We start from the raw sequence: 26,554 nt of genomic DNA, 5'->3' as shown, positions 1-26,554 counted from the left end.
TGGCTGGACTTCTTGGGCAATAGGTCCTGCTCTTATCAATGCATCTTGTAAATCCAAAGGACACATTGATTCCAATTGAGTGTTCATTGGTGGATTCAACCCATCACAGAAATTAGAGAATTATTGGGAAATACTCATTGTCAGGTCGTATTTTAACAAGGAGACAAATTTTAAGTAGTATGCCTCCAAAGACAGGCCCAACTGTTTCAACTTAAAGAACTCATTCATCTTCTAAGTTTTGTATGCAAGTGGCATGTACCTTCCTTGTACTGCTTCTTTTAGCTTATCCCAAGTTATCGTGCTTTCTATGACTACTTGATCTTTACACCATTACTTCCACCAGAGCCTAGCTTCACCGGTGAGTTTGAGCTTGGCAATCATAGCTTGGTTTGTAGGTGTTTTTCCTGTTGCACTGAAGTAATCCTCTATGGATTCAATCCATACTTTGGCATTGGCTTCAATAGTCTTCCCTTTTCCCATCAAATTCTGACGGTTTGATTTGTTTGAGAAACTTCTTCTCTTGTGCCTTTGCCAAGCTTAGTGTAGGAACAAGATTCTGGTTCTGTGTTTGGGGTTGTATCTGATTTCAATTTAAAATTTTGCGTTAAGATTGCATTTACACATCTCTTCATAACTTTTCTCAATGTACACATTATTTTTCATCAATACTGTGCAACAAGTAAAATAATCATAAAATTCTTATTTATCCATAAAGAAGCATAAGCTTCAAGTATAGTTATTTGGGGATAGATAGAGATAGGCTCAAATGATTTTTTTTTCAAGAGGTACATTAGTGCCAAGTTAATAATTTCCTATTGGATTTAGCTATAGGGACAGAATAGTAATGTGGGTTTGGGGAATGGATTCTCAGGAAGCGGTAAGTCATGGGAAGTTCAAGAAATCCCCATTTTTTATATCCATGACATTCATTTCATCCCATTGATTTAATTATATCTGTTGGTAAGACTTTGACCACCTTGTCATAGATGTAGCAAGCCTGCTCTACCTGCTGGTGTCCAATGTGTGGAATCGAGTTCACACGTGCCTCATGGAAGATGAATAATTTGATAATATTCAAGTCCTCCAACCATTTTATCCTCTTCAGATTGTTTTGAAGATAGGCAAGCCAGTTGGCATCTATGTAGTAGTATCCTGCGCTCCAAGTCCAACACCTTTCCGCATTCAGTGGGGGTGAAGGGTTGTAGATCCGATCCAGGATCCTCATCATGTTGGTTCTTCTGCAATAACTTGAAGAGTTCATAGTAGTCCTCAACAAGATATGGAATATGAGGAACGTGCTCCATGCGTCATCGGTCTGGAAGCAGCAACAATCCCAAAAGTGAGTAAAAGAAAAAGAATGTTTTCTAGTAAAACATCACTTTACTCTTCCTGACTATTGTTGTATTCATTGGTTTGCTCTAATACCAACTGTAACGTCTTGGGTCCTTGACACGTTTTAGTAGTTTGATCTAAAAGTTGCTACTTGGCACTCCCACGGAATGTCATAGGGTTTGTCAGATAGTGAATCCCGAGTCTACTTTGCAACAAAGCATGTCGGTCAACCTTGTTAGGATCAACCTAAATCTTCTAGGTTTCTAATGGTCAAGTCATGCTACAGCCTTCTATTGTCAATCAATCTACTTTGCTTAGTCCATCTAAAGCGAACTGGACTCATATCACACTTGGTTAAAAGAAAATGGGAAATGAGAGGGTTGCATCGCTCAACCTCTCTATTCATAAGGTAAAGTCCCATTTCAGTCTACTAAAACAATATGAGACAAGGTTCTACCCTACATTATCTAAGGTCAATACGTAGTCGCAATTTGAATGTTGAGAAGCCTCCCAGTTCTCTGGGACCACCCTGCAATAGGACGGCCTGTCGGCCCACCTGCTTCCCTTGATAGCTTTAGTTTTCTACTTACCTAAGGGAATACTAGTGGTAACACATACAAGCAGCTTCCTTAAATAACCCATTAGCTACATGTTCCTTTACGTAAATTTATGCACGGACACGAGAACAATTCAGAAAAATTCCTTGAAAGGTAAACTTTATATTAACATTTCAGCCAAGATACAAGTCTCGTCCAAAAGGACGAATTCCCAATCCATGAGGATGCATCTTATCTTCCTCCAAGTCTTCGCCCTTGCACTAGTCATAGGGCTTCGAGAATCCATCTTGAGTCATGTAGACCATTTGAGTAGGACCTGTAGGCAAAGGATTTACAGCCAGAGCCCCCCTAATATCCAAGCGTCCTCCTACATTCAAACTAATCCACGGAGAGACCTCTCGTGGCGGGTTCGGTCCATGTTCCCGTCACGGCTATTTAGAACCCCTTTGGATAGGATTGGCGGCCAGCTAGGGGTGGTTTGGCTTGCCCTTCAAAGAATTTACCGTGATTCATTATACCAATTCTTATGAGAGCTTGGGTCAAACAATCCTTTCACAAATAGTGCTCCTAAAATTACAAACACAAACAATAATGTGGACGAGTGCTCAAAACACCTGCAAAGGTGGAGTTCCTTTTTGAGCACTTAGCATTCAACCTTTGGATTTTTCTTGCCTTGGTGTCAACTACAATGGCCCTCTCTAGGGGTAGGGAATACCCTTGTTCTATCCCTCATTCTTATGCGATAAGAACAAGAATTTACACAATTGGTTTTTGATGATGCCCATGGATGCTCAAAATCTAGCACCCTAACAGATATGTATCAAGCACATATTATATCATAATAGCCTTATTATATTTTGTAAAATGATAAATTTTCAAAAAAGGGGCACAACTTTTGAAGGCCCAAAAGCAATAGTGGCTAAGGCCAATGTAAAAGAAAATATTATTCATTAATAAACTCTTGCACGAAGGGGTGCATGTGGGGGAAGTTTGGGGTGTGTTTCTTCAATATATCCCTCTCTCTCTCGCATGTACTTCGAGAGCATTTGTTGTGTAAAAGGATCTCTCTCTCTCTCTCTCTCTCTCTCTCTCTCTCTCTCTCTCTCTCTCTCTCTCTCTCTCTCTCTCTCTCTCTCTCTCTCTCTCTCTCTCTCTCTCTCTCTCTCTCGTGTTTTTCTTAAGGATTGCTATGGAGGGTGATGAAGAAGAGGAGGATAATTGTTTCTATTATGTTCTGTGGGTGAGAGATCAATTCTCAGCATAGATTTTGCTCCGATAATGTTCCTAGAAGACTCGTAATGGCATGCTCCATTTTTGGTGCACTGACCGGGAATTCGGTTGCTCATGGTGAAGCTTTTTATGACACTGATGGTGGCAGGGTACTATTGGATCGTTTTCAACAGCAAGTCATTCATGAAACAGAAAAGAGAGAGAAAACAAAAAGCTTCCATTCTTCGCTGGCATCATCGCTGAACAAATCTCTGATCATCGTCGTGTTTGCGTCAGCTATCCTGAGTATGATTTTGGCAACAAGCACAGTGATCGATTTCCTTCTCGTCGTCATTCTTCCGTGAGCAGGCACGGCATGATTTTGATCTGATTTTGATCCTTTAGGATCGTCCCATTGTTCCTCCATTTCGAACGATCATTTTGTTTAATGATATATATATATCTTTAAAAGGTTCCTAGTGATAAAGCATGTTTCTATGCGGATCTTTCTCAACACACTCTTGAAGCATCCTCAATGGCATGAAGAAGATGGTGTTCATTTGAGATTTTTGAGTGTGCAAGCTCATGACAAAGCAGGGGATAGCATCCTTGGTCTGGTGGTCCCTAGGTGGTCTCCTACGGCTCGGCTTTGTCATCGACGCTAAAAACATGTTCAATGATTTTGTGGTTTTTCTTCCTTGTGCTTGCCGAGGACGGCTTCGCAATTGTGTTTGGGGAGAATGATGATGCCCATGGATGCTCAAAATCTAGCACCCTAACAGATCTTTATCAAGCACATATTATATCATAATAGCCTTATTATATTTTGTAAAATGATAAATTTCCAAAAAAGGGGCATAACTTTTGAAGGCCCAAAAGCAATGGTGGCTAAGGCCAATGTAAAAGAAAATATTATTCATTAAAATAAACTCTTGCACGAAGGGGTGAATGTGGGGGAAGATTGTGTGTTTCTTCAATATATCCCTCTCTCTCTCGCATGTACTTCGAGAGCATTTGTTGTGTAAAAGGATCTCTTTCTCTCTCTCTCTCTCTCTCTCTCTCTCTCTCTCTCTCTCTCTCTCTCTCTCTCTCTCTCTCTCTCTCTCTCTCTCTCTCTCTCTCTCTCTCTCTCTCTCTCTCTCTCTCTCTCGTGTTTTTCTTAAGGATTGCTATGGAGGGTGATGAAGAAGAGGAGGATAATTGTTTCTATTATGTTTTGTGGGTGAGAGATCAATTCTCAGCATAGATTTTGCTCCGATAATGTTCCTGGAAGACTCGTAATGGCATGCTCCAGTTTTACATCCAATCAACAACACCCTTTGTTTCCAGTTGGTAAATTTTCCAATTGGTTCTATAGCTCATGGGTTGGGTTTTTGGCATGATTTTAAATAATTCAATTTAGGATCCCCAAGGTTCGTCTGAGATTGGCTCCACCCTCTTGAGATTCTATTACGGATTTTTGATTCCACTCCAACATTCGTTAAGAGTTTCTCTCCTCTAGGGTTCCATGATGAAAATCTTTCACTCAATCCTCTTGCGAGGGTAACGATAACCTAGTTCATTTTAGTTAGATCTTGTCCAATCACAAGCTTTAGGTAAAATATTGGACTAGTGGAGAGGGTCCTTCCCTTGATGTTAGATGCATCAATTTAAGTGATATCAAGCCCAAAAAGTTTATTTAGAGGGATTCTTGAATCTAGTAATGACTGATGATCGGATTTGATCATGTGGCTAATGTTATTCGACTAAAACTACCTTGGCTTTGTATCATTTTTCAATCTACCTTGTGGTTGAGTTCTTGGTTTATTACTATCAAAAGAATGACCTGGAAAATTTTCCTTCTACAAGCCAACTTTAGTACAAATTACGATGAAGACCATGTCCTATGAGCAATACAATCAAAGTTATATCTATGCTATTAAGAAAAATCAGGATGCAAGTTTTTAACACACATGGGAGCAGTTTCTTTCCATGTGATGGGCATTTCTTCATGCTTATGAAAGCTATTTCTTCTAAGCATGCCTTGAGATACTATCCCTTACAATAATTCAAATTTAGAATTCTAAAGATGCATCTTACAACCAAAGTGGTATTGGCTCGTACACCTAGGAGTACAACTTTATGAGTCAAAGATGAAGATTTTTAACACATATATCTATTCTTTGCGGCATCTTAATGCAAGCGTTGCTAGCTGTGTGATTTTATGAGTGAGAATGGCCCATGAATTACAGGTAGCTCTCTACCAAATTAACTCTGATTTCATGTACCAATTTGTTCAATTTTATGCAATAAAACATGATCATTTCAATAGACCATTTCAATACAAGGAAGTACGATCTTTCATAAGTCGAAACTGTTTCCTTTATCTACTATTTTCTATGTTAGGAAAAATTATTGATAGCACATGATTATTCAAGGATGTGTTGTCTACACCCAAACCCGAGTTGTTGTTTGTCGTACCGCCTTGACCGGTAATTTCGTTTAGGTTTGTGGGTTTTCCATTGGCGTGAGGCAATTTTTGCTTGGGGGCCATTCGACGACTTGAATAATCTTCGACTAGGGTAGCTTGAATCTGCTCCTCACGTGTGCGTCCTTGGTGGATAGTTTTCTTCTTACGAGAGAAAATATTGCATGGGAACCCCTCTTAAGGGGGAGATTGGAAACCTCTCTCTCTCTCTCTCTCTCTCTCTCTCTCTCTCTCTCTCTCTCTCTTAAAGACTCTCTCTCTCTCTTTCTCTCTCTCAAATTCTCTCTCTCTTTCTCTCTATCAAAGACTCATTCTCTCTTTCTCTCTCTCAGAGACTCCCTCTCTCTTTCTCTCTCTCTCTGTCTCTCACTCTCTCTCTATCTCGGCACAGTTTTTGGTGGGGGGAAGAGGTGGTATCCATCATTTTTTTCTAGGGGGTTTTATAGGGAAGAGGAGGGTTATTATGGGGAGAGGGGTGATGGAGGCCCTCTCCTCCACCTGGGCAGCCAGATTGGCCCGCCATCATGCATCTACATTGGGGGGGAAGAGATAGTTGGGGGGGGGGAGGGGTGGGGGAGGTGGCACATGTATGCCCCTCCTCCCCATCAACATCATCATCATCTTCATCTTCGTCTCTATCTTTGTCATCTACTACTTCAACTCCCCCTCCCTCCTGCCAGCTGTGGCGGCGTCGACAGGGAGGATTAAAAATTTTCAAGTGTTTTTTTTTTAAATAGGAGGGGCCCTATGGGATACAAGGGAGGTTATTACATTATTTTGGGGTACTGGGGGGTCTACCTTGTTTTGGCAATCCTCTTGCCCTAAAAGGTTGATTAGGTGGTCCAATCTCATAAGTCGTATTATTACGATCCATGTAATTATAATTCGTTTGCATTGAATGAGCTTGTTGTTTCTCTTAACCTATCTTATGCAACAATTTGTATCTAGATGCCATGTCTTAAGTCAAAAAGTGCAGAACGGTGGATGGTCAGTAGGCATTAGTCTTGAAGGCATCAGCGGACACTTTGTAGCCACATGGTCATACCCATGACACTTACCACACCAGATATTAGATCTAGGTGGGTTTGAAGTTGAGTTGCTTGAGGATTGTTGTGCACTAGCAGCTTGTGTTGTTATTGAATAAATTTCTTTCAATGGTGCTTGGACCGCACCCATGATTTCCTCCTTCAACTTCCCTAGGGATTTTGCAATAATATCAGCTACTTTTGCTTCATCAAGAGGGGACTGAGATTGAGGCATAGAAGGCATTCCTATCTGCATCATATAGACTGGAATTGAAGTGTACGGATTTAAAGGTACACTTGATACATTGAAACTTGCAGTTACTGATGGATTTAAAGGAACGGTCACATAAGACATGTTCTTAGATATCCCACTTGAAGTGGTTGGATACTCCATCCGAGGTTCTTTGAATAAATCCATCCTCATTGTTAGCTAAGTTGCACTTCTTCCCACCATCTAGCATGTGTTTTAGCATCTACCAGTGTAGTTGGCTGTTGTAGGCAAGCATGCTAATGAAAATTTAGGATTAAGCCCATCAATAAACTTACGCTTTTGCGTGGGCTCATCAGAGCTGGATTCATCTTTCGAATAATTGTCTCCATATGCTCAATGCAATGCTCAACACTTTCACTTGTTCCTTGGGACAAATAATCCAATTGAAGGGCTAGTCTATCTTGGAAACCTTGCCGTCGAAATTTTTCCAAGAACGCTCTTGATAAGGCAACATAAGTCACTTTATGTTGAGCATCTAGGTTCCCGTACCACCTCACTGCTTTATCTTTTAGTGTTGTAGGGAAAATATGAAGCTTTTGGTCATCCTCTACTATCTCATTAGCGACACATGTCACGTCAAATCTTTGCAAATGTGCATCGAGCCTCATCCTACAGTCCCCCAAATTGCATGAAGTCAGCTAATTTGATTGGGTTGTGAGCCATTGTTTCTCTACATAATATCTCTAACCCTAAATCTTTGGTAATATCGAATCATGGAGGTTCATTGGGCTCCTTAAGTAAAGATCTTAGACCTAGATTAGGTACATCTTGAATTGGATCTCCCTTGTGGGAAATTCTAAACAAAGATTGTAATTCAAAATTTGCTACTCGCTTTAGCCACGTAACCTCTTTTGGCTTCTTAAATAATTAGCACAATTCGAAATTCAACTCTAAATCCCAATCAAAGGGTGGTTCAATACTCCCTATTGTAGCATTAGATTCACTCTCTCTACTTTTGCTATTTTGTCTACTCCTTTCCCTAGTGACACTACTGGTGCATGAGGCCACTCGATCCCATTGATATGAGTCTGCTTCACTTTCTTTTGATGATGTTCTATCGAATGATATGCTAGGCCTAACAAGTTCTACAGTTGAGTTAGATAGAGCATCTATTCCCAGGTTTAGTAATGTATTCACCCTTTCAAGCCTTTCTAATAGCCAAGCCTCTTGTCGCGCCGTGCATTCTCTAGCTCGTTGATTTCGAGCTTCATTTTCTTGTCTCTGTCTCTCCTCTGAATTCATCCACTATTAATGAAATAGATATTATTGTCATACTCCAAAATTTCACACGTTTTATTTATAGCTCTAAAGTTAGGTTCTTGATTGCATGAGCACTTAGAAATTTAAGAATGATTGGTAACTTTGGGTTTATTTCTCCATAAGGAAATTTTTCTTCTTGCTTAAGAATTAGGCCTAAAATTTCAGCATCCTCTCTAACGTCTTTTGTATCAAATGTAACTTTTAAACCTCTAGATACGCGTATCCAAGGCAACACCTCATCCCATACCACTCTTCTAAAAGTCTGATAAGCGTTGCGATAATACCAATCAAAGTGATACAACACACTAATTGTATTTATTTCAACTACATCTATTAGCCCAAAGTGCACTGCTAATAAAACTATGGTTTACACGCAATCATTATAGCCCCAAATCTAGGAAGATAATTGTTCTACATCCACAGTTAATTGCAGGCCAAAATATTTGCCCTCTCTACTAATTTTGTGTCTCTTACCCAATCCAATATTCTCCTTTCGCAATCTTGGGGAAAATTCCGAAAATAGTCCCTTAGAAAAGAAACCTCATATTCACTCATAAATACCTAGGATTTAAATATCCTAGTGAGATCAATCACCCATTCGAGTGCACTTGGCTCCCGGCAAATGCACCAAAAAATGGTCAGCCAAAAACTGAGAGCCACTTTTAAATAGGTTGCCAAGTCAACCCCTAAGAGTTGTTGTACTAGATAGGTGATTTTTTTTTTGCTACTAACTGCAATAACTCTATCTAGCCTTTCCCGATCTTTACGGCACTCCTCTGTAGTAGTCCAACTATTCTTAAGCAAATATCTAGACCTCAGTAAGCTTACTTAGTCTTGTACTTCACTTTTTTTTTAAACATTCATGGCTATGTCTCTATACTAGGGACTAGGATACTAAGCCTAAGATGTTTATCCCTAAGGGAATTGGTTTTAGGGTATAAATCCAATGGATCTATCTACACATCTCCATTTAAGTTTCTTTTAAGTTATCTGTTCTCTACCTTTATATACTAAATTCCTTTTATTATTACTAATCAGCAAACATTAAAAATAATCAACTAACGTTCCATAAACCCATAAACTTTAATTTTTCCATTTTAAATGTTTCCCCTCTCCGTATAGAGCAATCCATCGTTACTATTAATGTTTAAATAATGAATTCATTTTTATTTTCCAATAGTAACGTCCTTTCTCTCCTCTTCTTTAACTAAACATCAAACATGACAAAAAGAAATTCCTTCCACATATACAACTCCTTTTAATCCTAGTGTCTCCCCTTAATTAACAAATTATCCTAGTGGCCCTCCACTCTTTATTTTCTCGATCGCTCAAATTTTTTTTATAGAAAATAAAATTTAGAGTTCTAGTTTAGATGTTGAGGCTTCTCCTCATGCCATCGGATAAATCAACTGTCAATCTTACTACTATTTATGATTTTTTTAAATGATTGCAGTTTTTTCTTATTGAGTTATCTATTTAATAAATCTTAACAAACTTATCAATCTTAGAAGTAATTAAGAATACCTTTACATTCCCCTTGTCGCAGATGGTATAGCTTAATACTTGTGAACACTCTTAATTTGTGTGAAGTCGAAAACACCATATTTTATATAAATAGTGTTTCAAAGTAATAACATCAAATTAATTTTCTTTTTCTTTAACCCCAAGAAAATTCCATAAAACATTAGAAACCATAATTTCAATTTTTCCATAAAATATCCTAATTTTCATTGTGTTAAAAAATATGATTTTTAATCAATAACTACTATAATTTTCATTCAAAATAACTATTTTTGATTTTTAAGACATGTTAAAGCTCTTCCAAAAAATTCTTAAAAATTTTCAAAAAGACTTTCAATAATATAAACTTTGTGAGAAAAATTATATATCAGATAATTGTTCAACCAAAGAGTTTAGAAAAAATTATCTATGCCATTTTAAAACTATTTTAAATTATTTTTAGGTGTTTTTTATTTTAAAAATATACAATCAGACATACATAAATGCTAACAAATATTGTAAGTTAAAAATAGATTTTAAGGCATTTTATAAAAAATATAAACTAAAGAAATATTTTAATTTTCACCATTTATTTTTGTTAATTGAAATAAGACACTTATATGATAGTACGAGAGTCGCAATAACATCTTTGGAGGCCGTGTCCTTTGAAGTCGGCCAAGGAAAGTCTACCTAGTCATTTCGAACATCTTTGGAGGCCGTGTCCTTTGAAGTCGGCCAAGGGAAGTCTACCCAGTCATTTCGAACAACAAGCTCACCATTTCACATCTCCTTGACTTTCCATTTACAAATTGCATTGTTGCTATAGGAATGGCCACTTATAACCCTCTTAAGTTTTAATCTTGATTAATTTTAAACTTAAGAGTTTAGGTTCCATGGTTAGAAATCGACGACTAAGGAGGGGGGAGAGAGTAATTCAAGATCTCCATCATACTTCGCCAAATCAGGAACCCAATGGAGTGATTGGAAGGCATAAATTTGTTCTCCTAGCTTGCTACTTTAGATTATGTAGGTATATTGAAGCTCCGATTTGGCATCAAGAGAAGGACATGGCGATAATCATCAAGTGCAGGACATTGATCACAATTCTCTCCTCTTGATCTTCTTAATTGCAAAACTGGTAAATTCACTGGCTATGTGAATGTTTTTAGAGCTTCCTATCTCTCTTCTTCTCCAAAACTGTAGTATCAAGGAAGACGCCTTATCATATTGGCATTGGCATCATGTACATGAAGCGCCCCCCCTTCTCCTTCTGCTTGGCATTTGATTCATCTTCATCCTCATCATCTACTTTAGCTCTGCAATTTTCATTCTCCTTTGCATCTTCTTTTTCTTATTAGACATCCCCTTCTCCTAAACGTTGCTTCAGATCAAGTGCCCCCTTCCCAAGGCCCATGCTGCCCTTTATGGGGCCATCTAGATGATGATGCACCTGCATATTAATTCTCTCCTCCTTCATTGATTACATCCGGATGTGGTGAGCAGCAATACACTTCGCGGCTGTGGCCATGGTGATTATGATGACGAGGAAAAGGAGATTGAAATCGATCTACAGACAACATATATTCATACATAGTGAATGAAGAAAAACAGTGGCCATGGTGTTACACTAATCACGGAGCTAGATCCTTTTGGTAGTCAATGAACATCAAGAAGAATGGTCATAATCATCATCTCTATATTTTTTAATTGTAATCTCTCTCTTTCTTTTCATCATTCCCCACAGAGATGATCACGCTTTCATCGTCTTTCTTCACATGGCCAAAATCCTAACTGACACCCTCTCCGTCCCTTTTCTCACAATAACCTCCCTTATTAAATTTTCCTTTTTTTTTGGGTAGCAATGTTGATGCTTGCATTGCTATCTAATATGACTATAGATTCCATCCCTTCATATATAATAGGTAGAGCAGTATTGCTCTCGTTTTTTGTATATTATAGAAGGTATATGTAGAATAACGCTTTATTGATGTATGGGCCAAGATTGGATGGATCTATTTAAATTCTAGGTGTTTTCTTGCCAAGTCTAAAATAAAAATAATCCCTACGAAATTTTTTAAATGGTTATCACTAAGACTAAGTAAATCTATCAGATTTTGTCTAAAACTCCACTTTCCTCTCATACAAGAACTTCCTTGTACTGACATCTCCTAGCCAGAGTGCAAAGATCGTCCTCCAAACACAATAACTACGATCACATTTGCATTAAATTAATGTAAAAATTTGGTAACAATGTGCCAATTGTGTACATTTTGTGAAATTTTTTTAGCAATGTATGGCATGTCTCTAGGTGTTATCAATCTTCCTAAACACAATTTATACGTTGCTGAAGACACTCTACCTTGGAAGAAAAGCCATCACATAGTTTGGTCTTGTGTTGCAAATGATCTAGCTCTTCCTTAGAAGACAACAAAGAAGACATCACCGGGGCTAGAGGAGGAACAAAAAGAGTAGCAACTTTCTAGTTAAGTTCTTCAATAAACTTCTTTTGCGACTTTAGAGTTTCTTGGGAATGCTGCAATTGGCCCTCACATATACCAAGCTTACGAGTTGATTCTATCATTTCCTCAAGATCCACATTTTTCTCCTTAGTTAACGACACATTCTCTTCCTCTAAAGTGGCAACCTAAGCTTCTAACTCCTTAATCATGGCCTTTTGTGAATCCATCAAAGTTGTAGCTACAATCATTTGTGTATGGATATCACTCTAAGTAGTCTTCTCAAAAGCTAAATCCTCTAGGCATTTGTTAAGCTGACTGGTCAAAGAATCCACCTTGTATTGCACTGAGGTATACACTCCTATATAGATTGTCTGAAGACATGAAGTCATGGAAGTTTAAAAAGCAGACTGAACACCAAGAAACTAGTTGTGAAAGCATAGATCCAAAAAGTATTGTTTGCAAGGAAGGAGGCATCTGCGGATCCAGTTATCCTTCCCGTTGTGCTGCAAAGAGATTGGTACAAGATAAGAACAAGGGAAGGAAGCTACCAGACACCTCAGGTATTGGAATCTAGAACATAGGGGTTAGAACAGGGAGAGGATCAAAAGGACCATGCGTGCAACACTTCTTTTAAATGATTTTGATAGAGGGTACATCAACTAAATCTAAATTGACTTCCATAGGAGGAGAAGGATGCTAAAGCTTCCACAAATTCATGGCAAAAGTGGCATTCTCCTCTTCCCCTATTTCTGAGAAACCCTAGCTATGGTAGCCATGAAAGCTTCAGCCCAAGCTTTCATTTCTCAACAATTTCTTGAAGATTCTTCATCTTTTCAGTCTGTGGGATCATTTCAGTAAAGATTCTTCAACAAATTGCAAGGATTAAGCATGATTGGTCAAAGATTGAAGCTCAAGAGCTTCCATGGAGCCAAAATTTGAGGGAAATAGGTTTAATTCTTCAATCTCAAGCATCTGAAGCTTCAAGATTGTTCTTAAGCATTAAATACACAAGTCTTGAAGATTATTTTGACAACATTGGACTACCAGAGGCTTTATCAAGCATATAAAGATTGATCAAGTCATCATCAACTATGTCAAAGGTACTCTTCTTCAATTCTTAATCTCTCTCATTAATCCATTTGCTGAGCTTAATCCATTTGATTGAGAGATTAAAGAATTGAATAATATCCATCAAATTTCAGCCAACCCTTGCTTGAATCAATCCATTCATGTAGCGCAATGTTTGCTCTATGCATATTAGTTCTAATCAAGTGAATTAGAGGCTTCAATCTGAAATTTCCAGCATAACACTTGAATCTAATTGATTGAATCTATTGATTGATGAGTTTGCTCACTCTAATCCATTGATTGGCTGAATTCTTTTACCCAAGCTGAAATATTGTAAAAGGGTAAGTACTAGCAATCAGTGAGTCACTCAATTGCATTGGTAAGACCCTTATCCTATCCAATTTTGCAAAATTCTATACAATTGCATCTCATGAAAGGGGCTAAATGAATATTTCAAAAATGCATTTCATGCTGATTGATTAGATTAGCATGCTACTGCCATGTTGATATACCCACCGAGGAAAAAGATGGATGCCGGGGGAGATAGTGGGACAAAAGAGAGGTGACCCTCCCTCACTATCAAAGATCCCGAAGGAATGCAACCAACTGACCTGGGGGGAACTTTTCCCACCTTCCGGTGATTCGGAGCTCGTGTAGGGAGCCTGTCATGCGGTTTTATACCTCACATAGGTACAACGAGTGGAGAATTGAATATTGAAGAGTTTCCAAAGGCTCAAGTATCTATAGAACCAAATAAGGGTAAAATGGGGATTTTACAGGGCAATATAGGGCATTTACAAGTTGTTACAGGTACACCCTTCATTACTAAAGTACAGATGCAGGTACTACAGGGTACCCACATGCCTTACTCAGCTTTCTATAGGATTTGGTAACCATTTGGGGTTACTATTTCACCTTATAGGGTCAAAACAGGGCACTTACAAGTTAAAACAGGGTGTAGGCCTGGACAGTTCAGACTCAGAAATTGAGTTGTAGAAATTTCTGTCCTAAATGTGTTAATTATAGCTCATCTCGAAGAGGGCATTCTTGGCTTCTATTTGAACTTAAAAAATTTGAAATCGGAGTTCACTAGCAAAAGTTATAGCCATTTTTCTGACAGGAGATACTGCAGGACTGCATTATTATGGCAGGGCATAAGGGTAAAAATAAGGTCCAGGATGATTATGCTCAGCAAATCAGAGATTCTATGTTGGATAATGTACCTCACGAGCCTCAACAACAAGGGGAAATCAGTATACTCAATGATACCTTGTATGTATATGAACAAAGACATAGAGAACGAAGCCCTATTATCAAGAATGGAGCAAATGGTTTTGTCTACCGATCAAACGAACTCTTCCATTGAGAAGTTAGTAGATTCAACGACTCAAACAAAGGCTTCTATTGACAAGTTGGTGGAATCTAATGCTCAAATTATGGCACAATTCTACCAATGGATGCAGATGCAAATGGGATCTAAAGAAGCTAAGGAGAAAGCCTATTCAAACAGTGAGCCTTTAGTCCCACTTTAGCCATCTAACCAAAATGGTCATGTTCATGGGATTATTGGACGAAGAGGCATCCCAAATAGCCAATATGAAGTAGGTGAAACTTTAGAAAGGCATGATGACTATTTGGGCAATTTGAATGGAGTTAACTCTCAAGCTTTTGGGCTGAATACTCAACTTCCTACTAGGGGTCCTCTACCAATAGCGCCACCTTACAGATTATCTAAGTGTGACGGAGAGGAAGTAGCGAAGCAAATCAAGGAACTTCTTGAGATGGGATTCATTGAACCAAGTTCTTCACCTTATGCATCTCCAGTTCTGTTAGTCAAAAAGAAAGATGGATCTTTCAGAATGTGCATTGACTACATGGATCTTAATAAGATCACAGCGAAGAACATGTATCCAATATCCAGGATTAATGATTTTCTTGATGAGCTCAAGGGGGCTCGATTCTTTACGAATATTGATTTGAGGTCAGGGTATCATCAGATTCGCATGCGAGAGGGTGATGAAGTCAAGACTGCTTTCAGGACTGATCGAGGGCTCTATCATTTCTTAGTGATGCCATTTGGGCTTACAAATGCTCCAACTACCTTCCAAAGCCTGATGAATAAGATTTTACAGCCTTTCCTCTTTCAGTTTGTCTTGGTGTTCTTTGATGACATTCTCATCTATAGTAAGACTTTACAGGATCACTTGGCACATATGAGGAGGGTTTTTGATGTATTGAGACATCACAAGATTTTTGCTAAGGAAAAGAAGTGTTCTTTTATGCAGACTGAAGTGGAATACTTGGGACATATTGTTAGTGAAAAAGGAATACATGTTGATCCCAAGAAGGTGCAATGTATAAAAGATTGGCCAACACCCACTACTACTACTTCTCTTAGAGGATTCCTTGGTTTATCTTCATTCTATCGACGATTCATCAAGCATTATGCCGTTATTGCAGCTCCTTTGACTGATAGGCTGAAGAAGGAGGCTTTCTTTTGGGATGCTCTTGCAGATAGTAGCTTCAACTAGTTAAAGGGACTTCTTACCTCTGCTCCTATCTTAGTATGCCCGAACTTCTCTAAAGAAATTACCGTACAATGTGATGCTAGTGGCCGTGGCATTGGGGCTATTTTATTACAATAGCATGGAGTGATTTCCTTTAAGAGCCGTAAGCTTACAGATAAAGAAATGGCCATGAATGTTTATGACCAGGAGATGTTGGCTATCTTGCATGCAATTAAGAAGTGGCACCATTACTTGTATGGCAGCTGATTCAGAGTACACATTGATCAAAGGGTTCTTAAGTATTTCCTTAATCAGTCGAATCTTACTCCTAAGCAGCGTCGGTGGGTAGCTACACTATAGAATTATGATTTTGACATCACTCATATGAGAGGTAAAGACAATATAGTTGCTGATTCTCTTTCTCGTATGTGGGCTTGCAAAGTTTCAACTATGAGGACTGAATTGCATAATGATTGGATTGAAGAACTACAAGAGGCTTATCTTTTGGATGAAGAATTTAACCATATTTTTTAGAAATTACAGCAAGGTCTTATGGAAGAAAACTCGCATTCTCAGTTCAAAAATGGCCTTATTTGGTTGAAAGGCAAGATTGTCATTCCTTCTTCCTCTTCTTTTACACGGAAAATTATGGAGTAACTACATTCTTTGCCTTTAGCTGGAAATTTAGGAGTTTTCAAGATCTATGACATAATCAACAAAAGTTTCTATTGGAAAGGACTGTGAAAAGATGTCAAGGACTTTGTCATGAAGTGTATGCCTTGTCATCAGAATAAGGATAGCAGCCATAAGCCAGGGGGTTTGTTACAGCCATTACATATACCTACAGGTAAATGGACTCATATTACTATGGATTTCATTACTGGCTTACCTACTACCAAGAAGGGATGGAATAGTATATATGTGGTGGTAGATAGACTCACCAAGGCAGTCCATTTTATTCCAACCAAGATCCAGTTTACTACCTCTCAAGTGGCTAGTCAGTTTATGGAGCAGATTTTTAGACTACATGGATTATCGCAGGTGATTGTTCATGACAGAGACTCAAAGTTTATGAGTAACTTTTGGTAGGTGATATTTACATCTATGGGTACTAAATTGGCTCCATCTACGGCCTATCATCTAGTTTACTACCTCTCGAGTGGCTAGTCAGTTTATGGAGCAGATTTTTAGACTACATGGATTATCGCAGGTGATTGTTCATGATAGAGACTCAAAGTTTATGAGTAACTTTTGGCAGGTGATATTTACATCTATGGGCACTAAATTGGCTCCATCTACGGCCTATCATCCACAAACTGATGGACAGACAGAAAGAGTTAATAAATGGTTGGAGACTTATCTTTGTCATTTCTGCTATGATGTCCAAACTTCATGGGATTCTTGGTTACACTTGGCTGAGTTTGCTTATAACAACTCCACCCACGCTAGTATTGGAGTTTCACCCTTTGAGGCTCTATATGGTTACAAGGTGCCCTTACCCACAGTCATCTTTAATGAAAGGATCAATCCTCATGGGAAGGAAGAGTTAGAAAGAATACAAACCTTCTTCAGCAATGCAAGATGAATCTTAGGAAAGCTCAAGACCAAATGAAGAAGTATAATGATGAGAAAAGGTGGCCTTTAGAGTTCCAAGAAGGAGAGTTGGTCTTACTGAAGGTGCCCAATACAAGATGAATCTTAGGAAAGCTCAAGACCAAATGAAGATGTATGCTGATGAGAAAAGGCAGCCTTTAGAGTTCCAAGAAGGAGAGTTGGTCTTACTGAAGGTGCCCAAGATGTATGCTGATGAGAAAAGGCGGCCTTTAGAGTTCCAAGAAGGAGAGTTGGTTTTACTGAAGGTGCCCAAGTCTAGGTACTCTACATTAAAAGATGGATCTAGTAATAAGCTTGCTCAAAGGTTTTATGGCCCTTACAGGATCCTTAAGCGTATTGGAGACTTGGCATGCAGATTAGACCTTTCCTCTTCCATAAAGATTCACAATGTCTTCCATGTTAGTCAGCTCAAGCCTTTTTATGGTGATCCAGTGGATATAATTGATGAGCTGCCACCTATTGATGCAGAAGGTCTTATTCAGTACATCCAGAGGCTATTATAGGTCAGCATGAGAAGAAGCTTCGATCTCATTCTATCGTGGAATATTTGATCAAATGGAGAGGTTTACCACCTAAGAAAGCTTCTTGGAGGCCTGATTCTATATTGGATGAGTTTTCTTTCTTAAGGGATACATTGGTGGTTGAAGCCTATTGATGATGGAGCTAGTTATGATGCAGATAGGATCATGACAGCACACTATTTTAGAATAAATTTTATTGTGCCTAATTTTTAGAATTAAGCTATCTACATGAGCTTAAAGTACTCTTCAAGAGCTCCATTTTGATATATGGCACGGCTCATTTGGACACTTCTACTAAAAGTTATGGCAGATTTGGTCTAGCAGGGTCTGTTTACACAGCAAGATGTCTACTTTGTTTTGAGATTATCTGTTGAAGATCTTGTGGTTCCATATACTTTTGAAGTATTCCAGATCATGTATATAGCTAAGGCCTACTCTTGTTCTTCAATTTTAGTCTGTATATTGGTCATTCTTCATTCATTTTCCCATTTGTAAAGCTATAAAAATAGAGTAGTACTCTGTTCTATCCATTCTTTTCTAGTCTTTCAAGTTTACTTTTGAGGACAATTTTTTTTGGAAAGAGATGGATTGTAAGAAGCTGGGAATAAGGATTTAGTGTTAAAAAATAATATTGATATTATGCCATGTCACATTGACATTGGTATAAAAGGATAGAACATGTAATTTTTCACATCTTTTGACACATTAATACAATTATTGTCCTTCTCTCCCATCTTGCTCACAACTTCCATGGCTTCTCTTTCTTTCCTGTCTTTCTCTCTCCAAATTTAATCTTTTTCTCTCCTCATCACTCTCTTTCTCTCTCTTCTGTAGTCTTCTCTCTCCTCTTTCTTTCTCTCTAGTTCTCTCTCTGACAATAACATAGCTTTATATCCACTGGAGGGAACTTTAAAGCCACAAAGAGATGAAGACCAGCCTTGTGAATACAGTCAGCTTCCAAAAGGAAAGAGTAATCATGGACTGGTAATGGTACATGCTGAATCACAAGCAAGGGTGTGGAAGAAGATGTCATTTAGACCACATTGGATTATCCACACACATACAAAACCAAGAAAAGGAGAAAGTATTCTTGCAAAACCCACACATACCACCACTGAGACAAATAACAAGGAAACAAAAACAACAACAACAAACTGATTGGACTAGACCAGACCTTCCCAAGCATTCCACATCCTACAAAACATTCGACATGACCTACACACATATGCGACCCAAAGCTTCATGCTATGCATATATATAGGATCCAAAAACCCTGTAATCAAACACTCAAAAGAAAAGAAAATGCCACACATACCATATCCTAGACACAATACAGAAATCAAGACTGAACCATAGACTCAGACCATCAAAATAAATATAGATGGACAAGACCGATGTCTCTAACGAAGAAACCCTAGTCCTCGTAATAAGTGTAAGGCATATACCTATGGTGCGGTGAAGTGGGTGGGTGAAAACTACACGAGTCATTTTTTTTGGATGACCAATTAGTCACAGTTCATTATTAAATTATCCCATCAATGCATGGTGAGTCATATTTGTATCCCAACCCCTACTTAGATTGACTTGACTCGATTGGACTAAGGGTCTCTACAAATGCAATTCATTTTTAAAAATTAAACAATTTGTGGTGCAAAGCACATGATGCGTGACTTTAGGGCGTTCATTATTATTTACAAATTAAATGTGTATGTAGCGCATGTACGCATGCACTGTGAATGGATTTTAAATTACAAAATTACGTGGGTTATAGTGCTATGTATTTTGTAATTAAAATTTTATGATGTGCATTCTGTTTGTTTGGTGGGTGCAACATTTGGTTGATTTTTAATTACAATTATATGTGTATTAGGGTGCATATAAAGAAGGAAAAAAGAAAAAGAACCTGGCAGTGTGATTTTTAATTACAATGATATATTATGTGCATTAGGATGCATATATATGAAGGAGGGAAAAATAAAAAGAACATGGTAGTGTGTGGACACTCGTAAGGTTTGATACAATGTGTTGTCAGCATCCCTTAACTAAGTGGTAGTCGGCGCCTCCTACAAAGTATGAAAAACCAAATACTAATACAAAAATAAAAAGAACGGGGACAAGAAAGGGTTTTTCAATTGGGTGATTATGTGTTAGGGTTTTGTTGTTCATGTATTTGTGTTTATGTGCTTAATTTGGGTTTTTTAAAACTTTTTAATTTTGATTATTTCTTTCTTTTAAATAAATAAAAGTGAGTAACCAAATGATGGCACAAATATTAGGAATGTTTAAAAAAAGAAAATTTTAACGTAATTAAATAGTATTTTTTAAATTTTCTCAAATTTCTCAAGCATTTTCTCATTGTTTAAGTTTTTTTCTCAAATAAAAAAATTAATATTTTTTCTAGTTTTTATGTATTTTTGGCTAGTTATAATTCATGATGAAAATTTATTTTTAAAAAGTTAGAAATTTTTAAAATTTTTTAATTTTTTATTAAATTTTTATAACATGTTGAAGTTTTTTGAATTTGTTTTATATTTTTCTATTTGTATTGGCAATTTTTCAATTGATAGAAAATTTTCAAATGTTTCAAAAATCAATTTGCCATTTTTTGTAATTTATCCATTTTATTTGAGTTTTTTATGGTTTTTGGAAAATTTTTAATGTTTTTATGGTTTTTTCGAAATTTAAAAATGTCAGAAATAGGGTACTTGGGCATAGTCTATGTGTTTATTGCGTATGAACAGCTGTAAGGACACCACCACATGGAAAAGATCACACGTGTGTCCTTACGCCGCGTGAAGGATCACTATCACAACAACGAACATGCTCACATACGAAAATCTTGCACGTGAATGGGCCCTTTGAAGGCAATACACGAATGTCCGTGTGAGGGTAAGAAGGCATTCATGCATGGCTGAAAAGGAAAATCAAGGGGGGGGGTGGGAATAAGAATAAACATGTGGAGGGGTAAAGGTTATGTGGGGTGGTTGGGTTAATTTTAAGAGTGGGGGATAAGATGAAGGTTTTGGGGGTGTTTTAATGTTGGGGGGGGGGGGGGGTAAATGTTATGTGGGAGGGGGAAATGTTAGAGGGTGGGTGGGTAGGATAGAAATGGGGTGGAGGGGATAGGGTAGGAGGAGGGAACCTTTTGGCAGGCGGGGGTGGGGGTGGGGGTGGGGGTGGGGGTGGGGGTGGGCACCTATGGTGGGCGGGCAAAGGCTGTGGGGGAAAGGGTGGGGGGTAGGGAGGTTTGGGGCCATTGACCAACGGGGGATGGGAAGCGACCAAGCAGGGAGGAGACAAATACATTGATATAGCGACGTGGAACGTCGCTCGCGGGTGGCATCGGAGCATTGCATGGCAGTGGTGACGAATGCCTCGGCGATAGTGGATGACCAATGATGGTGGCGACTTGGACCTGAATGGTGGCGAGCGTGACCTCAACAACAATGGTAGGCAGAGAGGGAGGGAGTAGAAGGGAGGAGGGTGGGAGGAGGAAGAGATGAGGAGGAGGGAAGGAGGAGAAGGGAAAGGGGAAGGGAAGGAGGAGATGGAGGGTGGAGGAGAAGGTGTGTGAGGAGGATATGGAGGTGCAGGAGGAGGAGGAGAAGGTGGGGCAGGGGAAGGTGGGAGAGGGAGAAGGGGAAGGGAAGGAGGAGATGGAGGGCGGAGGAGAAGGTGGGGGAGGGAGGCGAGACACATGAGAGAGAGAGAGAGAGAGAGAGAGAGAGAGAGAGAGAGAGAGAGAGAGAGAGAGAGAGAGAGAGAGAGAGAGAGAGAGAGAGAGAGAGAGAGAGAGAGAGTGTGTGTGTGTGTGTGTGTGTGTGTGTGTGTGTGTGTGTATGTGTGTGTGTGTGTGTGTGTGTGTGGGTCGAGATGATAGTTGGAGGGGAGGTATTTTTTTAAAAAATTTACATTATTATTATTTTTTACTTTTGTTTTTATAAAAATTGAAAAGAAAGCATACCTTCCCATCCCGCATACAAACGATGGCCAATTCAAAGGGACGAACAAGGTTGTTAAATCAGATTGCAATTTCAGTGAACGTAGGATACATTCACATGAAAAAACAACAAAACAAAAGATAAAGACAAACGAACAAGGAACATCCCCAGGGATAGGGTGAAAATAGGAGGGGTGGGTAGGGAAGGGACCCTAACAGGGCAAAACCAAAACATGGTATATATGAATGATTAGATAGGAGCATTTTCATGAGGATATGTAGAACAAATACGCATGGACATGTTCCCACACTTAAGACCTAAATAGATCGCGTTGACTAATCAACGAGGGTCCAACACTTGACCACAACCCATACCCATACATCCCCACAATTAAAACATGACATACACATAAATGAATGCAAGAGCTAGGGTTAGAAACACTTGGCTCAATTTATAAATGGTTGAGGTGAGCCATCGCTGACACGTGAAGAGTTATAGTCAGCAAGAGGTAACTACGGCTCGTCATATCACATTCATCCTCCCCAACATGGTAGGGACCATGCAACAACACCCACGGAGGTAGCATTGTTGATGAAGAGCTGATTTAGGTGTCGATGATGGTGAAATATTCATCACTCTATCTCTCGATAGTCACTCCTGTGGGAAAGATAGATTAGCCGCTCACCTCATAACGCACATCACTCGATGAGAATGATTGAAATTCATATCTCACACCCAGTTTAGAAATTGAGAAGAGGGATAGTTCAAAAGGAGTATGCCAATGTGCATAGTTGATGGTGCATCGGTGTGCTCCAGCCAATCTGGCATAGGTGCAAGAAGAAAGGCCAAGGAGCCTTTTCGTGCAGTGCACCAAATAGAGTGAGATATGTATTGAGGATGGAGGCACGTCCCTTGTGTGCATAGGGAAACAAGAACATACTTGACTCCAATTGTCGTAACGTCCCTCAATCCTCACCTCTCAGTTGATGATGAACGGGAAATCAATTGCGCTTAGCTCCCCCTCTGTCTCACGCTTTGTTAATGAAGATAGGAAAGCAATCGAGTTCCTCACACCTATTGATTGAATCCTTACTACCACTCGTGCAAAGGTTGTATGACTTGTGCACAATTGATGGTGCAATCATGCATTCCACCTTGTGCCAGCATACAGTGCAAGAAGGAAGGCCAAGGAGCCTTATAGTGTCATGCACATGAACAAATTGTGCTTTGTGCATTGAGAGGTCCATCCCATGTATGCAATGCTCCATTCACACAATCTCATCTCTCATTTGAATACAAAAGGCAAAGACTAGTCACCCCACCCTCTCTCTCATGCTCATTTAATAAATACAAAGAGTAGCCCATACTCACATCCTTATCTAGTTAGGATGAAAGCTCACATCACTCAAAGGATTGTCGATGAAAATTGCTTGTTGGTAATATCAAGGTGTTGAGGATGAGGTGTATCTAGGGAGGTAGCCAACAAGTTTGGTACTTGGATTCCAAATTGGAAATGTTTTCTCTAGTACTGTAGAAGTCAAAGGCACCGATGGAAGTTGTAGGATACATTGCATCAAGGGAGACAACTTTGGAATTGCTTCTAGAAAAGTTCTCAACCAGTGATTTAGCTATCTTGGATTACAAGGTGTTACCACCTTTTCCACAGCCAGCTTCCTATCCCCCAAGGGTGTTTGCACCTTTTCTTGGAATGAGGCCTGTTATGACAGGGAATTTCTTCCTTTTCTCCTATAACAGTTTTGGTTTTTTTTTCTCTCTCTTTTTTTTTCTTTTTCCCTACTCCTGAGGGTGTTTCCACATTTTCTTGAAGAATAGATTGGCATGACAGGGACCAAAGTTATTTTCTATCATGACCAATATATATTTATGTTTTCTGTTTTGTTTTCTTTTGCTTTTGATTCTATTCGATCAGATGGAAAGGGAGCAAAGGATGGGTGCAAAGTGGTTGTTGTGAGGGGCTAGAAGAACGAGGCCACCTCATCAGGATAAGAAAGAGGGATATCATGAGAAATAGGCAAAGCCTTAACTGATTGACGCACAAGGGATGAAGGGGCTATGGACAATGATTGTCAAGATCTCTAGGGAGGGTAATACTTCCTGAGGCGATAGCCATTAATTAGGAAGGGATCATCAAAAGCATCAACTGTCTACACTTGGCCAAAGCCATTAGGGTTGACAATAAGTATCTTATGGGGGCCCATCCAACATTGTTGAAACTTGCATGGAAACTTGCCAAATCTTAAGTCATAAGCCATGGCTAAGTCACCTTCCTTAAATTCCTTCTACTTGATAAAGCTATCATGATAGGCATTTCTTTGAGCTTACGTAGCTTCCATACATTGTAGGGCCATCCTCGATTCTCATCTAGGCATTCCAAGTGCAAGAGATGGTGCTGCATGGACTTATCATCACCTAAGAACTCTTTATTGATAGCCATACACAGAGAGGGAAACTTCAATTCAACACAGAAGATGACCTCTATACCATACACTAGTTGGAAAGGGGTCTATCATGTAGTAGCCTTATAGGAGGTTTTGTATGCCTAGAGGGCCTCTATAAGTTAATCGTCCCAATCATGACGATGTGAAGCAATCATCCTTGTCAGGATTGAGTAGAGGATGCGATTGATAACCTCGACTTGGCCATTGGCTCTAGGGTAGTAATGGGTGGATATTTACATATTGTACTGAGTCAGGGCGATTCACATTGCAATTCTTCAAGACCAAGAGCAAGTCAATCACCTTACTTGGTTTATACTAAGTGAGAGATGGCCACTTATTCGAGCTCTCCCTCCCATTTTCTTTTTCCCATTGACCTTATTAATAAGGTTTTTAATCTTTAAAAATTTTTCCCTTTTTCTCCTCCTCTATGTTTGACAAAATTTGATGACCATGGAATTTGTGCAAAGATAATGTGGGTTTAAAGAACTACGGAAAATGCATGTATTGTAGGAAGAAATCCTGACAAGCATAGCTGAGGGGAGGAAAAATAATTGTTCAAGGGATTACTAGGGGTGGGGGAAGGGGAGATAATTATTCGATTATATAAGATGGGGTCATTAAATCCTCTTCCCCTTAGAGAAATCAAGAGGTCCTCATCTTGAGAGAAACTCAGGGTGGTCTTCCTAAGGATGGACTCCTCGATCCATATGATATCCTCTTCATGGAAGTCTTTCCATTGTGGATAATGTACTTATTAAGATTATGATTCATAAGAGCCTTTTTCCTAATCTCTAAGATTCTGTAAGGTTGAACTTTCAAATTCCATGGGTTGGCATTACACTTTGTCTATCATCTAGGACATGATTAGCATTGGGGACATAGGGTTTTAGAAGGCTTACATGAAATACATTATGAGCTTTGAGATGAGGTGGAACTTTTAGTCTATAGACATTTTTACCTAGACATTTGTCAATCTTGTACGTTCAACAACATCTTAGCTAAGATTTTTGAATGTCCTAGGAGATTAAAAAATCTTCTTTGGCTAGACTCTTAGAAACACCAAGTTTCCATCCTTGAAAGTCTATGGAGCCTTCTTGGGGTTACCATGGGCCTTTTGCTAGTCTTGTGCTTCTTTGATGTCTTGCCGGATGACCTTGGTCTAGTCTTTCATCTCTTCTAGCATTTTTCAGGATGCTTTGACCATCAAGGTTGGATTGAAAAAATTGAGTAGGGACAAGCATTCTTACCCATACAACACTTGGAAAGGAGTTGTTTCAATACTTTTTTGGTATGAGCTGTTATAGGCAAACTCCAGTTAAGGTAAGTATTTGATCCATCTCTTGGGCTCCTTGTTATAGCATACTCTCAAAATATCTTCCAATACTTGATTAGCTCTTTTTGTCTATCTATCAATTTGAGGGTGATAGGTGATATTGAAATAGAGTTGCATGCCAATGGTGTGAAAAAGATAGTTTCAACAATTTAGAGGTGAACAATGAGTCTTTGTCATTGACATTCCTTTGGAAACTCATAAATGCCCTTGATGAACAACCTAGTAATGTTAGATGCTTTGAAGGTAATCTTCATAGAAATGATGTGAGCAATGAACAACCTTCATCATCATATCAATGACTACCATAATTGAGTCATATCCATCTTGTCAAGAATTGCGTGGTGGGGGGACTTGCTCAAGATGCTGCGCCGAATACACACAGAATGCACAAGGAGAAGCTCACTCAAGAGACAAGAAGAGAGATGGAGGCCAAAACGTTTTCTTGCTGGTTTCTTCTTCTTCTTCCACACACTTTACAATGTACACAAAGTATAGATAAGATACAACATAAAGGAAAGTGGCCTATTAAGTCAAACAATGCATAACCGACTACACTAGTCGACTGGTGCTATAACTATGCCATCTGTAAATAGGTGTAACAACCTGAATATAATAAGTAATGAGTCAGTGGCTATATGAGAGTCATAATGACCACCGACGTACTAAGTGTAGACGTGTGGACCCATCTAACCAGGCGGTCCATCATTAATGTTCGCATGTGTTGAGCTTGTCATCTCAACACTCCCCCTCAAGCTCAACTACATCTCTGCAACTCCAAGTAAGTTTCGAAACTTTTGAAGTTTCTCTGTACCCAATGCCTTCGTGAAGATGTCAGCTATCTGATCATGTGTGTGACATACACCAAGTCAATCTCACCTGCTAGTACCTTCTCTCTCATAAAGTGGTAGTGTACCTCAATATGTTTTGTCCTGGCATGGAACACAGGGTTCCTAGTCAAATGTATACTGCTCATGTTGTCACAATAAATGACAACTGGACCTTCCACCTGGACATCTAAATCAGCCAATAAC

The sequence above is a fragment of the Lygodium microphyllum genome, chromosome 1 (assembly GCF_053477565.2).
Source record: "Lygodium microphyllum isolate KBCC chromosome 1, Lygodium_microphyllum_v1.1.10, whole genome shotgun sequence".
Taxonomy (NCBI): Eukaryota; Viridiplantae; Streptophyta; class Polypodiopsida; order Schizaeales; family Lygodiaceae; genus Lygodium; species Lygodium microphyllum.
This window is presented reverse-complemented; position numbering follows the sequence as displayed.